At 39.7% G+C, this 18,076-nt stretch overlaps 1 protein-coding gene across 2 annotated transcripts in view; it reads left to right on the top strand.

Moving 5' to 3' along the window:
- LRFN2 (leucine rich repeat and fibronectin type III domain containing 2) overlaps positions 1 to 18,076 on the top strand; it is a 603,579-nt gene that overhangs the window by 353,315 nt on the left and 232,188 nt on the right. The window lies entirely within an intron of this gene.

Here is an 18,076-nt window from a genome sequence, read left to right as displayed (position 1 = left end):
ATTATACTGCATAATTGAACTATAGGAACTTTCGATTCCGATTTCCGATATCGCAAAAATATCGGAACTCGGTATCGGAATTCCGATAGAGCGAATATCGGCCGATACCCGATATTTGCAGTATCGCAATGCTCAACACTAGTGATGACACAACAATCTGAAGCAGCAGTACACAAGCCTCCCGAAGAAGCAAATATTGCAAAACGTGCGTTGGAGCTACGTACTCAGCGGGCACCATACCCACATGAGTAAGCACTATATGTATCACCTTATTCGCACTATGCACTTTATCACAGCGTTAACACATGTTTCTGCCTAGTATTTTGCCATTTTGTTTTCAACTGGGAAACGCTGCGTGAATAAGATTTACTAGATGTTGGCCAGATTGTAACGCATCGAGTACTCTAGAATATGTATGAAGTATATAATACAGCCCACGTAGTATATTGCACAGCCCACACAGTATATAATACAGCCCACGTAGTATATAACAAAGCCCAAGTAGTATATTGCAATGTGGGCACCATATCCCTGTTATAGAAAAAAAAAAAGAAATAAAATGAAAAATAGTTATATACTCACCTTCCGGCGTCTCCCGCATCCAGGCCATGTCGTGACGCTCTGTTGCCAGTAATGCCTTGCGGCCATAACACGTGATGATGTAGCGGTCTCGCGAGAACGCTACGTCATGTTCGGGCATTGCCGCAATGCATTATTTGGACCGGATCGTCGCGAGTAGTGTGAAAGGCTGGCGCGGAAGGTGAGAATATAATGTAATTTTTTTTTTTTTTAATTACTTTTAACATCATATGTTTTTATGATTGATGCTGCATAGGCAGCATCAATAGTAAAAAATTGTGCACACTTAGACGATTAATGACAGCGTTAAAGGACTGCGTTACACCGCGGAGAAACGCAGTCCTAAAACGCTATGTGGGCGCTGACTGGAGGGGAGTACGGAGGGGGCACTGACTGGACGGAAGTAGGGGGGGGCCAATTTGCGGCCGGACTGTGCCTGTATATGAGCACAAATAGTGTAAAATAAGAACACACATAATATATACATGCACACAAGCGTATGTAGATGGACATATATACCCACACATGTACTGTGTAATTTTGGGTGTGTTTTGGAGGGGGTGTGCCTGGTGCAGAGTTACAGGCGAGTGCAATGCATCATGGAACTTGTAGTATTAGACCACAATAACTCAGGAGAAAGGAAGTTGTCGATTAACCCAATGAGAGCTGGATCCAGCACTAAAGATGTGCTGCTACAGCATGATAACAGGTAATATTGCTGAAATAAACACAGTAGATGTTTTTAGTGGCACATGATAGCAAGATTTATGAAAAAAAAAAAAACTTTATAGTAGTGGACAACTTCTTTAACGTGCAAACCACCCTTGGGGCTTAAGGGGTTAAACAGAATAAATGTGACAGTTGCGCCACCGAACACAACCACAAAAAGCAGCAAGTTCTCTTAATAACATAGCACAGTAATCAGTAAAATCAAACAATTCCAATAAAATTCAGTATTCAGGTGGCAACCTCTCCCTTCAAATCATCTACCCGGAGGGCCAGGGAGATCACTGCAGAGAATATATCCACCAGCACACATAGTCTCCAACTGAGCAGTATGATCGGGGCCAGCTCTGCCATAACAGTAGGTGATGCGTCCCTTATGTTAGGTGTTACAGTGGGTCTTATGGGGGACCCATGCGCTGCCACAACATCCTGTGCCCCGGGCTACGCTCCCACCTGCTGTCCTGAATCCTCCACTTCTCCAGCCTCTTCTCCTCCAGCTCCCTTCAGCAGCCGCCCAGCCTCCTCCTTTCCAGCTTAGCGATAACTTCCAGCTGCTTCATATATGCGGCGCTTACCTTTGCAGCGGCCTCCTCAGCGTTTTCGGCGCCATCTTGGGATCGCATGCTTCCCGCCATCCCGGGTCAACCTGGGGCACAATATCGGCACCGCTAGCTCCGCTGCGCTCACCGGCACCACAGGCTCTCTTCCAGCTGTGCTAGGTGTTTGGCGGCACCTCTGGTATGCCTTTATAGCATTTCGCGCAGCGGGAGAGATCCAGCAAGCGTCCGCTCACATCTCCTCCTAGGCCACGCCCCCGAGCTGACGTTTTCAGTGATACTATTTCGGTGCAGATACGATCTTTTGATCACCCATTATTGCATTTTAATGCAATGTCGCGGCGACCTAAAAAACCTAATTCTGGCGTTTTGATTTTTTTCTTGTTACGCCATTTAGCGATCTGGTTAATCCTTTTTTTTATTGATAAATCGGGCGATTCTGAACGCGGCGATACCAAATATGTGTAGGTTTGATTTTATTTTTATTGTTTTATTTTGAATGGGTCAAGGGGGGTGATTTGAACTTTTATGTTTCTATTTTTTTTTTTTTATATTTTTTCATAAAATTTTTCTTTAACTTTTGGCATGCTTCTATAGCCTCCATGGCAGGCTTGAAGTTGCCACAACTTGACATAGCGATGCTCAGATCGCTCCTATGTAGTAGAATTATTGCATTGCTATGAGCGCCAACCAGTGTGGCGCTCATAGCAATCCGACATCAACAGCCAACAACCATCTGGTTGTCATGGCGAGGCATCTGGGTGTCATGATCTGGGGGTCAGCGGTGCACATATTTCCAGCACGATGGCCGGAAGCGATTGTTAAATGCCGCTGTCAGAGTTTGACAGCAGCATTTAACTAGTTAATAGGCGTGGGTGGATCAAGATTCCACCTGTGCCTGTTGTACAAAACAGCTGACATGTCGCGGCTTTGATGCGGGCTCACCGCCGGAACCCACATCAAAGTGGGGGGTACCGACCGCGGACGTACTATCCCTTCTGATGTCAGTAAGGGGTTAAACATGCTTCTATTCACCATGTGTGAACACAAAGTGTGAACATATCCTCAGGCGTTGGTAGCGTGCTCCGTCTACTTTTAGTGTCCGTCCTTGGGATTTCTGTGCAGGTGTTTGTTCACACTGGTCATTCATAATTTCTATATATTTTTTTTTTTTCATTTCCGTTTTTCTTGCTCTATATGTTTTTTTCTTGTCCTCTTTTGAATCTTTTGCCTATACATGTGGGATTCCGATATTCGACAGCTGGATTACCGTTCCTGTGAATTGTCGGTGGTTTTCTCTTTTTGTAGCTCGTTCACTTTACTATAGATTTATTTGCGTCTCTGAAGATAATTATTCCTTACACTGGAGTTTATAAATGGAAAGCAAAATTGTGTCTCAGCGAATCTGACAATGAGATAGATGAAGTCTCTCGGAACCTTCTGGATTCTTTATAGGAATTATGATCTGTGTGTTGATCGTTTTGTTGATGAATGTTTTTATTACCTTCCACATATAAGTGTCGTTCTCTGGAACGATCTGTTCTCCTCACATTATCCTTAATAATGTCCTTGATCACTTCTATTATCATATGTACATGCAGTGACAAATGAGGAAGAATCTGATGAGGACAAACCGTAGAGCGGGCGGCGGCTTATTAATCCACCGAACACGGGGACATCTTCTCACCCACGAAAATGATGAGAAAGGAGGATCATCAATTCTCAATGTCTTAGACTTCCCAAGTGACTTCTTTTCTGCTAAATCTTGCAAAAACATTTCTGGCAAAAACCTGCGCCTACAATGATCCATCCAACCCTCGTCTACCTCCACTCCTACATTCTTGGGTATTGTTGCTGGTTTAGCACTTGCTACATGTCTTGAGGTTTATAGAGTTCCTCCTATTCTTCCTTACGTTTTCTTTTGACCTGAGATATCCCAAGATGTCGCACAAGATAACTTTGCACCAGATGAAGCTGCAGAAGATAAGCAGTGTGAAAACAGAATGTGTCGGCATTGTTTATTCTATATGTGTCTGTGCGACAATGTATCAAACCTGCACTGATGGAAATTGGAATCGGCAAAGTTTATGGAAAGAGAAGAGTTAACTACCCCTGTATATGGGCTTGTCATATCCTTACATTGTGCTCCCTCCATTTCCCGGTTAGCCACTAACTGACTGCTGATTCTTGGCTGAAAACGTCAGGACAAGATGTTGGCTCTAATGTGCACGAATGTGGTCTGAGCCATGTAGAAGATAAATCAAAAAGAAGCCATGGTTAAAACTAGTACCTATATAGCAGCTACTATGTGTAGCATGCCTATCACTAGTGGCATATTGCTAATAGCTGCAGACCACGCGGCCGCTATGGGGCCCATGAGTCGGAGGGGCCATGTGCTCCGCCACCCATCCCCCTACCCAGTCCGACATCGCACTTTCAACTGTGTCTGTATCCTTGATGCTTATATAGTTGAAAGTAATGATGGATCATGCAGCTGTCCGCTCCTTACTCCATCTTTCTCCCTGTGCGTCTGACCTCTGACATTTCAGTGTAGGGGGCCCAATGACGTCACAACATCACGCCCGCTATGAAAAGCTGAAGACCAGCAAGGGAATGAGGAGAGGTGAACATTGTTCTTAAAATTTTAATCAATGAGTATATTGTGAAGGCTATTATACTGTTTGGAGGACAATGTGGGCGGCATTATATTGTTTGGAGGGCTATGTGGGGGACATTATACTGTTTGGAGAGCTATGTGAGGGACATTATAATGTTTGGAGGCCTTTGTGGGGGACATTATGCTGTTTGCAGGGCATTGTGTGGGACATTATACTGTTTGGAGGGCTAGGTGGTGGACATTATACTGTTTGGAGGGCTATGTGGGGGACATTATACTGTTTGGAGAGCTAGGTGGTGGACATTATACTGTTTGGAGGGCTATGTGGGGGACGTTATACTGTTTGGAGAGCTATGTGAGGGACATTATACTGTTTGGAGGGCTTTGTGGGGGACATTATGCTGTTTGGAGGGCATTGTGTGGGACATTATACTGTTTGGAGGGCTAGGTGGTGGACATTATACTGTTTGGAGGGCTATGTAGGGGACATTATACTGTTTAGAGGGCTAGGAGGTAGACATTATACCGTTTCGAGGGCTATGTGGGGGACATTATACTGTTTGGAGGACTATGGGGTTATTGTACTGTTTGGAGGGCTTTGTGGGGGACATTATACTGTTTGGAGGGCTTTGTAGGGGACATTATACTGTTTGGAGGGCTAGGTGTTGGACATTATACTGTTTGGAGGGCTATGTGGGTGACATTTTACTGTTTGGAGAGCTATGTGGGGGACATTATACTGTTTGGAGGGCTTTGTGGGGGACATTATACTGTTTGGAGGGCTTTGTGGGGGACATTATACTGTTTGGAGGGATAGGTGTTAGACATTAAACTATTTGGAAGGCTATGTGTGGGACATTATACTGTTTAGAGGGCTAGGTGGTGGACATTATACCATTTTGAGGGCTATGTGGGGGAGATTATACTGTTTGGAGGACTATGGGGACATTGTACTGTTTGGAGGCCTATGTGAGTGACATTATACTGTTTGGAGAGCTATATGGGGACATTATACTGTTTGGAGAGCTATATGGGGACATTATACTGTTTGGAGGGCTATGTGGTGAACATTATACTGTTTGGAGAGCTATGTGGTGAACATTATACTGTTTGGAGAGCTATGCGGTATATGCTTTTCTGTGACCTAGACAATTTTTTTTGTGGAGTTGGGGGCCCAATTATGACTTTTGCTATTGGATCCCATGATTTCTGTATACGTCCCTGCCTATTATAACTACTGTGTTGACATACACTTACAAGCTGCAGCCTTAAAGGGGTTCTCCAAGAAATGTGATAAAATAAATAACACACATTTAAATATTAAATATTTTTCTAAATATCTTAGTTTAGCAGAAGACTATGCTTTATCTAGTGCACTCTCTCGGGATGTTAAGGATGGCAACTGCCACCCATCTCATTGTGCAAACCATCCGAGATTTCAGAAGATGCGCAGTAGGAGAGGCTGCATGAAGAACGAGACAGATGCACTAAGACTTTTCAGAGGTCACTTGTTAATACATCTCTGAGAGTCTGGCTCTCACAGACTTGCATTGAGCTCTTGTGAGAACTTCTGACTTCTGGCCAGTCAGAAATGGCGCCATGGGACCGGAGCACCGTCAGTAAAAGGGGAATATAAGAACGGATTGTGGGGTCTTACAGTTACAGTGCCACTCCAGTGCTGAAGAAAGACAAAAATATTGGAGTGTTGCTTTACAGTAAACAATGCCCGACCAATGTGCGGAAGTAAACACTGCCTGTTCTACTCAATGCCCTGCCAATGTCTTAGGTAAACTATGCCAGGCCAATTCAACTTCCATCTCCCCCTGCTTTTATTACATTTACAAGTGTGTATTTTTTCATGAACTCATGTGACCTTTTTTTTTCTCAGAATGGTCACTATGTTTTCAAACAAAACAATCTTTTTCCACTAAATAATTTGATCAAATTCCCGTTTTTTTTCCAAAAATGTTTTTCTGGTTTCACCTATGTCTTGCAATGGTGGCCAAACATCTTGGATTGTCCATGCTTCTCTGGTGGAAGCAAAGCTGAACTTTGGGATTCTGAAAATTGCAGCAAAAAAACGCCGCAAAACCTGCTTTTCGTCTGCAGATTGTTTACTGCCAAGTGTTCAGGTTTTGACTGCAGAAAAAAAAAAGCTGCAAATAAGCAGCGTGTGAACATAGCTTTAAAGTTGGCAGCGGCCACATTTATGGGGGGCATTACGAAGGTAAAAGGCAAAAGTGATTATCGAGACAATGGAATGGGGCGTACTAGGAATCCAGGTCATGACACAGCCGCTCGGCGCAATACTCTAAACGGATATTGGTGGTCACTAACGAGTTAAACATCTTGGATTGTCCATGCTTCTCTGGTGGAAGCAAAGCTGAACTTTGGGATCCTGAAAAATGCAGCAGAAAAGCGCCGCGAAACCTGCTTTTCGTCTGCAGATTGTTTACTGCCAAGAGTTCAGGTTTTGACTGCAGAAAAAAAAAGCTGCAAATAAGCAGCGTGTGAACATAGCTTTACGGTTGGCAGCGGCCACATTTATGGGGGGCATTACGAATGTAAAAGGCAAAAGTGATTATCGAGACAATGGAATGGGGAGTACTAGGAATCCAGGTCATGACACAGCCGCTCGGCGCAATACTCTAAACGGATATTGGTGGTCACTAACGAGTTAAACACCCGCACTAGAAATCTTCAGACTTTATCTAGATGCAGCAAACAAGTATTTACAAGCAAACTCCAATCTTTGCTGCGTAAACCTCGCCACCTGCGTTCCATTCGCTGCCCAGAGAACGACCATTTCCGCTCCACTGCCTTTAAATTAGATTTACATCTGACTCTTGTCCTAAAAACGGTCGCGTATGGAAAGTGGCGAGACAGGAGGGAGAGCAAAGAGGCTGGAAATAAGCTCCACAGCCAAGCAAAATTCATGCTAGGAAATGTTGCATTTTTCTTTGAGGCGACAATCAGAGATGGCGGCTTTGATGCAGATTTTCTTTACCAGCTGGGGTAGAGAAACTAACAGTCCCAGCAATGCTCCCTGGGAAAATAGAATGCAAATTTGCTCTTCTTCAGGGCTGGAATTTTAGCTCTCCAGTGCCACCTACTGGAGAATGCTATCCTAGCACCCAATGTACTTTCGAAACTTCTAGGATACTTAGTAAAAATCTTCAAAAAAAAGTAAAAGCGCTCCATCTGTAGACTGCTGATTTGGCCTCAATGTGGACTGGGACACCGCTTGGCTGGCGGCATGAGTCGTCTGTTATGATTAGGTGGTCTTGGAGCAGCATGAAAACCTTCACTGGAGTAGGTGGTAACTATACTGACCGCAAACCCTGATCTTATCACCGCAACTAGAAGTTGCCGTGGGGTGTGCCTAACAAAACCTAGACACCTCGACACAGCCGGAGGACTAAATACCCCTAAAGATGGAAATAGGAAAACTATCTTGCCTCAGAGTAGACCCCCAAAGGATAGGCAGCCCCCCACAAATATTGGCGGTGAGTAGGAGAGGAAAAGACACACGCAGGCAGAAAACAGGCTTAGCAAAGGAGGCCACTTCTAGCTAAATAGAAAAGGACAGGACAGGATACTAAGCGGTCAGCATAAAAATACTACAAAAATATCCACAGCAGAAAATACAAAACTCCACCACCTAACTAAAGATGTGGAGAGTGTATCTGCAACTCCAGAGAATTCAACCAGACTGAGAAAAACAACTGACACAGTCTAAGCTGGAGTAAATAGAAACAAAAGATCAGCACTGAAAATAAGCACACAGCAAGTGTGCTTCAGAAAAAGAAATAAACACTTATCTTTGCTGAACTGGCAGATAAGCAGGAGAGGCCAGGCAGAGATCCAACACTTCCAAAGAAACATTGACAACTGGAAAGGACTAATAAAGGTACCTTCACACATAACGATATTGTTAACGATATCGTTGCTATTTGTGACGTAGCAACGATATCGTTAATGAAATCGTTATGTGTGACAGCGACCAACGATCAGGCCCCTGCTGGGAGATCGTTGGTCGCTGAATAAAGTCCAGAACTTTATTTCGTCGCTGGACTCCCTGGAGACATTGCTGGATCGGCGTGTGTGACACCGATCCAGCGATGTCTTCACTGGTAACCAGGGTAAACATCGGGTAACTAAGCGCAGGGCCGCGCTTAGTAACCCGATGTTTACCCTGGTTACCATGCTAAAAGTAAAAAAAAACAAACAGTACATACTTACCTACAGCTGTCTGTCCTCCAGCGCTGCGCTCTGCTCTCTGCTCTCCTCCTGTACTGGCTGTGAGCCGGAAAGCAGAGCGGTGACGTCACCGCTCTGCTTTCCGGCTCCCAGACAGTACAGGAGGAGAGCAGAGAAGCAGAGCGCAGCGCTGGAGGACAGACAGCTGTAGGTAAGTATGTACTGTTTGTTTTTTTTTACTTTTAGCATGGTAACCAGGGTAAACATCGGGTTACTAAGCGCGGCCCTGCGCTTAGTTACCCGATGTTTACCCTGGTTACCGACATCGTTGGTCGCTGGAGAGCGGTCTGTGTGACAGCTCTCCAGCGACCAAACAGCGACGCTGCAGCGATTCGGATCGTTGTCGGTATCGCTGCAGCGTCGCTAAATGTGAAGGGGCCTTAAGTCCTGCAAACCTAAATACCCCAGTCAGAATTGCAATTAGCGGATACACCTGTCCAAGACTGCAGCCCAGAGACAACTGCATTACCATCTACAACCACCGGAGGGAGCCCAAAAGCAGAATTCACAACAGTCGTCCTTGTGGGAAGTTTATTACATCCTCGTTTACTTTAGCTTCTATGAATCCTTATAAATTGCCAATATTTGCCTGTTCCATCCTCTGACAATGCAGCTCTGTTTTTCTGGCAGTCCCAGCTAGACTTTCTTTAATTTGCTACAGCGACCATGTGCCGCTCGGTGCGGAAGCAGTAGCCAATCACTTGCCCTGAACACTGATTACTGCATGTACGACTCAAGACTTCTGTGAGTGTGCGTAGATATACACGAAGTCATTCCTCAAGAATTAAATAACATCTCATTGGATCGATAGAAATGCATCCAGATGTTAAATATTTCATTTTTTAAGACATTTCTTTTTTGAAAATGCCCAAATTCCATTAAACAATATTTTTATTTTTGCCGTCTACCGCCACTAGGTGGAGCTGAAGCGCTTTCTGTATACAGTAAGTGCCAGAGCTCCCTCTAGTGGTGGCTACAGGCAGATACAACTTTCATCTAAGCCTTTTTGTAGGCTCTGTAGTCTGATCAGTAATCCTATACATTGTGAGTTGATCAGCAGAGAACTGGTGTTAATGGGAGAAAGTTCCTTTTTTTTTTTAACAAGTAAACTATGACTGTCCAGGAAGCGCCGGTACTAAATGTCAGATTTTATTCCTCACTTAGATACATAAAATCTACGAGATGGAAATGTTTTTTTTTTATAACAGATATATCTGTTCTCTAACAAAATTGTCAGGATGACCCCCGCAGACCACCACGAGGTGTCGGCTCACTTTGTTAAGCTTCTGCTCATTTACACCTTCCCACATATATAGGGATCATAACCTTTCCTGCAAAGAACTCTGCAATTTTTTTTTTTTGGTAAGTTACAGAGAATGACTGTCGTTAGAAATCCGGGGGGATCCACAGGCGAAACAACTGAGAACTTCCAAAAAGAGGGTCACGTCTGCTCTTCTGCCTCCAGAGAAGCCTAAAAGGCAAATAATGGTAACAATGTAACAACTTCATAAAATGGAATCTCTCTTTAACTTGTAAAAAGTTCGGGTATTGATTACTCCGCATTTTTTTTCTGCCTTAATGTTTTTCTCTTTTTTTAGTTTAGTCTTTTAACGTCTTGTCTTAGTTTTTGTGGGGCGAATTGTATCTTTTAATAGATCTAATGTATCTTTTTAACAGCCATTAAAACATTGTTTTTTTGTTTTTTTGTTTTGCTATGGTGATGTGATTTCTCACCTTGTTGGTTCCATGGATTTATTATTACAATACCTTATAATCACTTTTCTGCTTTTATTCTAATATTTACATTTATTTTTTTTTTCATTGAGTGCTACAAATCGTTATTTTATTATAGCGATCATTATGAAGGTGCTAGTTTTGTAGTTATATTTGTTTCATAATTACTTTTGCGATTTTTTTTTTGTGGCATTTATTTACTTCTAAACTTTCTTCATTTTTTAAACTTTTTTCAAAATTTTTCAATATTTATTAATCATCCCGAAAGCCTTAAACGTGCGATTCTTTGCCTAATAGGCTGTTGTACATGATAGACCCGAACCCTTTATTTGCCCGTAAACCCCATTAGCCCCCCACAATCCGGCTCCTGTGGAATCTGAATGTCCCGTGTAAATGAAGACGTATAGCGTAATCAAGAACCGACAAAGCCTTTCTTGTCCGGTAAGTAATGAAATTAGTGACGTAAAGATTATACATGAATACATAAGTGAAGGTGATTAATGGCGCCTGTCGCTTTAATTATGGGTTTGGTGGAATGATGCTCGGAGATTCGGAATGTTCCCCGTTTGCTGCAGAAATTCGACATGTTTTACCCGAGTAAATAATTCATGTCTTCTGGAGTTCACTAATAAATTAAACATTTTTTTCATGACTAAGTAACGTCGTTTATAAGGTTATGTTAATAGCCGGGCTCAGAGGGCGCATAAAGGCGCGGCGGATCTGGGGGGGATTAATTCATCTGACCTTAGATGTCGCATATTAAAGATTTGTATTTACTGCCCATCGGCAGAGAGAGGCCGAGGAGAGCGCAGAGGATCAGCTGCAGGGGTTAACAGCGGCACATGTAACAGATACACTATATATACACATATAAATAACATATACACTATATATACAATACATATAAATAACATACACTATATATACACATATAAATAACATATACGCTTTATATACTGCACATAGATAATAACATATACACTATATATACTGCATATAAAGAACATATATACTATATATACTGCACATAAATAATAACATATACACTATATATACTGCACATAGATAATAACATACACACTATATATACACATATAAATAACATATACACTATATATACAATACATATAAATAACATATACACTATATATACTGCACATAGATAATAACATATACACTATATATACTGCACATAGATAATAACATATACACTATATATACTGCACATAGATAATAACATATACACTATATATACACATATAAATAACATGTACACTATATATACTGCACATAGATAATAACATATACACTATATATACTGCACATACATAATAACATATACACTATATATACTGCATACAGATAATAACATATACACTATATATACTGCACATAGATAATAACATATACACTATATATACTGCACATAGATAATAACATATACACTATATATACTGCATACAGATAATAACATATACACTATATATACTGCACATACATAATAACATATACACTATATATACTGCACATAGATAATAACATATACACTATATATACTGCACATAGATAATAACATATACACTATATATACTGCATACAGATAATAACATATACACTATATATACTGCACATACATAATAACATATACACTATATATACTGCACATAGATAATAACATATACACTATATATACTGCACATAGATAATAACATATACATTATATATACTGCACATAGATAATAACATATACACTATATACACATATAAATAACATATACACTATATATACAATACATATAAATAACATATACACTATATATACTGCACATAGATAATAACATATACACTATATATACTGCACATAGATAATAACATATACACTATATATACTGCACATAGATAATAACATATACACTATATATACACATATAAATAACATGTACACTATATATACTGCACATAGATAATAACATATACACTATATATACTGCACATACATAATAACATATACACTATATATACTGCATACAGATAATAACATATACACTATATATACTGCACATAGATAATAACATATACACTATATATACTGCACATAGATAATAACATATACACTATATATACTGCATACAGATAATAACATATACACTATATATACTGCACATAGATAATAACATATACACTATATATACTGCACATAGATAATAACATATACACTATATATACTGCACATAGATAATAACATATACATTATATATACTGCACATAGATAATAACATATACACTGTATATACTGCATACAGATAATAACATATACACTATATATACTGCACATAGATAATAACATATACACTATATATACATATAAATAACATATACATTATATACTGCATTAGATAATAACATATACACTATATATACATATAAATAACATATACATTATATACTGCACATAGATAATAACATATACACTATATATACTGCACATAGATAATAACATATACATTATATATACTGCACATAGATAATAACATATACACTATATATACTGCATACAAATAATAACATATACACTATATATACTGCATATAAAGAACATATACACTATATATACTGCACATAGATAATAACATATACACTATATATACTGCATACAGATAATAACATATACACTATATATACTGCACATAGATAATAACATATACACTATATATACTGCATATAGATAATAACATATACACTATATATACTGCATATAGATAATAACATATACACTATATATACACATACAAATAATATATACACTATATATACTCCATATAGATAATAACATATACACTATATATACTGCATTATATAATAACATATACATTATATATACTGCATTATATAATAACATATACACTATATATACTGCATTAGATAATAACATATACATTATATATACTGCATTATATAATAACATATACATTATATATACTGCATTATATAATAACATATACACTATATGAACTACACATTCTGAAATCCTTTTTTACCAATGATATTCCACATTCAGGTAACACAAGAAGCATGTAAATCATTTCTCATCAGTTACTAAAACAGATATACACAAAAGTAACGTGCTGCTGAAATGAGGAAACAAAAATCCTGGCTGTGCGCATAATGTAAGGACAGCTCAGAAAATGAATATTTACGCCTCAAGGCATACAAGATATAAGGGGTGATGTTAGAAGTAATTGAAGCGGCAGCATAGTGCGCATGCATAGTGCGCATGCATAGTGCACATGCATCTTGTTGTGACTCTTCCTCCTACCTGAGTACAAATGTTTTTACAAACAGCAGGTCAGTATTGATCGTAATGAAGCCTGATCAATTAGTGCCTGCGGTGCTAATGCGTAAACATACGGACTGCCATCAGAACTTACAAAACAAATAACTGTGACTAGGTGAGCTGCCTCCCTCTGCCCCGACGCACGTTTCGCTTTGCTTCTCTTCAGGTCATTGACCGGGTCCTCATGTGCAGTTTTGAGCTGATTCCTGACCTTTCTCAGAATCATCCTTCCCCCACTGTATATAATTACCCCTAGAATGCATGACCATAGAAATCTACACTCTCACATACCCGAGGCCTTTTAAGCCTGTGTGCAAATAACATGGAATAACTCAAATAAAAATACTTTTCAAAGATTATTTGAAATTGCAAAGTAAGGATGCATTTCCACTAGAGGCGCTGGGGTCCGCCAGGAGGGGATCCGTCATGGCTCTGACCTCCTGGTGACCCCAGCTAAGGAGCGTACAGATACTCTCAGATTTCCTTTCCTGGACAAATATAACAACGCTTTATTTTTTTTGTCTCTTGGCTCTGGATGTTCCTGAACATTTGTACCACGTCGGATCATAGCTTCCGTAGTTTGCCTTCGCAGGCATTTCGTGTGGCTTCGCTCCATCATCGTAGGCAACAAAAGTTCATAGCAAAGTTCCGTCAAGAATGGACGTCTCCTGTCCTTCCGGTTGGCCTGGAATTCTGGGTGAGGCTCACTATAAGGGCAATATATATCAGCAGACACTTCCTCTTTTGTTATATTTCTCCATGTTTTTTGATCTTACTGAAGCGATACGTTTTCCTTCTAAGTTATTACACAACGACCTCATCTACAATATCATCAGAAGAAAACGTACAGAAAACATCTCCTGTAATCACATGTAAACCTAGGACGGGCCGAAAAGGCCCCAGGTATGTGACAATGGGGCGTTCCCAAAAAGAGTTGTTAGACCGAAATGCCTGCAGCATAAAAATATATGAACGACTGGAAACTACTAACAACTATGTACCTGCGGAACACCCAGAGATCCAGAATTCTAACTAAAGTGATCTGCCAGAAAATAGAAAACAAGTAACCTGGCAGGCCCTGGCGTTCTAGGGATTTTATATAAGCGCGGCTGGTATAACCTGGGCATCTCCTGTATATAATTATATATGTACAGCCGCTATAACCTGGGCATCTCCTGTATATAACTATATATGTACAGCTGGTATAACCTGGGCATCTCCTGTATATAATTATATATGTACAGCCGCTATAACCTGGGCATCTCCTGTATATAATTATATATATACAGCCGGTATAACCTGGGCATCTCCTGTATATAATTATATATGTACAGCCGCTATAACCTGGGCATCTCCTGTATATAATTATATATGTACAGCCGGTATAACCTGAGCATCTCCTGTATATAATGATATATGTACAGCCGCTTTAACCTGGGCATCTCCTGTATATAATTATATACGTACAGCTGGTATAACCTGGGCATCTCCTGTATATAATGATATATGTACAGCCGCTTTAACCTGGGCATCTCCTGTATATAATTATATACGTACAGCTGGTATAACCTGGGCATCTCCTGTATATAATGATATATGTACAGCCGCTTTAACCTGGGCATCTCCTGTATATAATTATATATGTACAGCTGGTATAACCTGGGCATCTCCTGTATATAATGATATATGTACAGCCGCTTTAACCTGGGCATCTCCTGTATATAATTATATATGTACAGCTGGTATAACCTGAGCATCTCCTGTATATAATGATATATGTAGAGCCGCTTTAACCTGGGCCTCTCCTGTATATAATTATATATGTACAGCTGGTATAACCTGGGCCTCTCCTGTATATAATTATATATGTACAGCTGATGTAACCTGGGCATCTCCTGTATATAATTATATATGTACAGCTGGTATAACCTGGGCATCTTCTGTATATAATTATATATGTACAGCCAGTATAACCTGGGCATCTCTTGTATATAATTATATATGTACAGCTGGTATAACCTGGGCATCTCCTGTATATAATTATATATGTACAGCTGATGTAACCTGGGCATCTCCTGTATATAATTATATATGTACAGCTGGTATAACCTGGGCCTCTCCTGTATATAATTATATATGTACAGCTGGTATAACCTGGGCCTCTCCTGTATATAATTATATATGTACAGCTGATGTAACCTGGGCATCTCCTGTATATAATTATATATGTACAGCTGGTATAACCTGGGCATCTTCTGTACATAATTATATATGTACAGCCAGTATAACCTGGGCATCGTTTGTATATAATTATATATGTACTAGATTGTGGCCCGATTCTAACGCATCGGGTATTCTAGAATATGCATGTCCCCGTAGTATATGGACAATGATGATTCCAGAATTCGCGGCAGATTGTGCCCGTCGCTGATTGGTCGAGGCAACCTTTATGACATCATCGTCGCCATGGCAACCATTATGACATCTACGTCGATACTGTGCCCGTCGCTGAATCAGAGACGCGGGATATCTACGTCCTTTATGACATCATCGTCGCTGTGCCCGTCGCTGATTAGTCGAGGCCTGGTATAACTTGGGCATCTCCTGTATATAATTATATATGTACAGCTGGTATAACCTGGACATCTCCTGTATATAATTATATATGTACAGCCGGTATAACCTGGGTATCTCCTGTATATAATTATATACCTACAGCTGGTATAACCTGGGCATCTCCTGTATATAATTATATATGTACAGCTGGTATAACCTGGGCATCTCCTGTATATAATTATATATGTACAGCTGGTATAACCTGGGTATCTCCTGTATATAATAATATATGTACAGCTGGAATAACCTGGGCATCTCCTGTATATAATTATATATGTACAGCCGGTATAACCTGGGCATCTCCTGTATATAATTATATATGTACAGCTGGTATAACCTGGGCATCTCCTGTATATAATTATATATGTACAGCCGGTATAACCTGGACATCTCCTGTATATAATTATATATGTACAGCTGGTATAACCTGGGCATCTCCTGTATATAATTATATATGTACAGCTGATATAACCTGGGCATCTCCTGTATATAATTATATATGTACAGCTGGTGTAACCTGGGCATCTCCTGTATATAATTATATATGTACAGCCGGTATAACCTGGGCATCTCCTGTATATAATTATATATGTACAGCCGGTATAACCTGGGCATCTCCTGTATATAATTATATATGTACAGCCGGTATAACCTGGGTATCTCCTGTATATAATTATATATGTACAGCCGGTATAACCTGGGCATCTCCTGTATATAATTATATATGTACAGCCGGTATAACCTGGGCATCTCCTGTATATAATTATATATGTACAGCCGGTATAACCTGGGTATCTCCTGTATATAATTATATATGTACAGCTGGTATAACCTGGGTATCTCCTGTATATAATTATATATGTACAGCTGGTATAACCTGGGTATCTGTTGTATATAATTATATATGTACAGCTGGTATAACCTGGGCATCTCCTGTATATAATTATATATGTACAGCCGGTATAACCTGGGCATCTCCTGTATATAATTATATATGTACAGCTGGTATAACCTGGGCATCTCCTGTATATAATTATATATGTACAGCTGGTATAACCTGGGCATCTCCTGTATATAATTATATATGTACAGCTGGTATAACCTGGGCATCTCCTGTATATAATTATATATGTACAGCCAGTATAACCTGGGTATCTCCTGTATATAATTATATATATCTATATAACCGCACGTCCCAGTAATTAGTTACTTTAGTAGCTGAGGACATTTCCGTATATAACAGGAGCTTAGGATTTCGTCTATTTCAAGCACAGGTCAGGCGCTGAGCTCTCAGGTTAATTTAATGCCTGAAGAGGATTATGCTACTTGTGTAATAATGTGACATTAGATATTATTCCCAGTGATCGGCCTCAAAATATGTTTCACATTATCACAATCAGTTTGACGAAGCAAAAAAAGTTTTGACAGGAATGACAATTGCCTCAATGAATCGTACCTTTAAGGAGAGAGCTCTATGGTTCTGTGCCTTATAAATGCTTCCCCTGCAGCACACCATGTGGCCAGGCAGGGTATTACAAGTAACATTTTTCAACTCCATATTGTAAACCATTATTCTTCCTTCAAACTATGTGGATACTGGAATAATAATAGAAATTAAAACAATTAATAAAAACATACTTGCAGGTGATTCTT

The sequence above is a fragment of the Ranitomeya imitator genome, chromosome 5, assembly GCF_032444005.1.
Source record: "Ranitomeya imitator isolate aRanImi1 chromosome 5, aRanImi1.pri, whole genome shotgun sequence".
Classification (NCBI taxonomy): Eukaryota; Metazoa; Chordata; class Amphibia; order Anura; family Dendrobatidae; genus Ranitomeya; species Ranitomeya imitator.
Note: the sequence above shows the minus strand (reverse complement) of the source record. Positions and strands in the feature narration are given on the sequence as shown.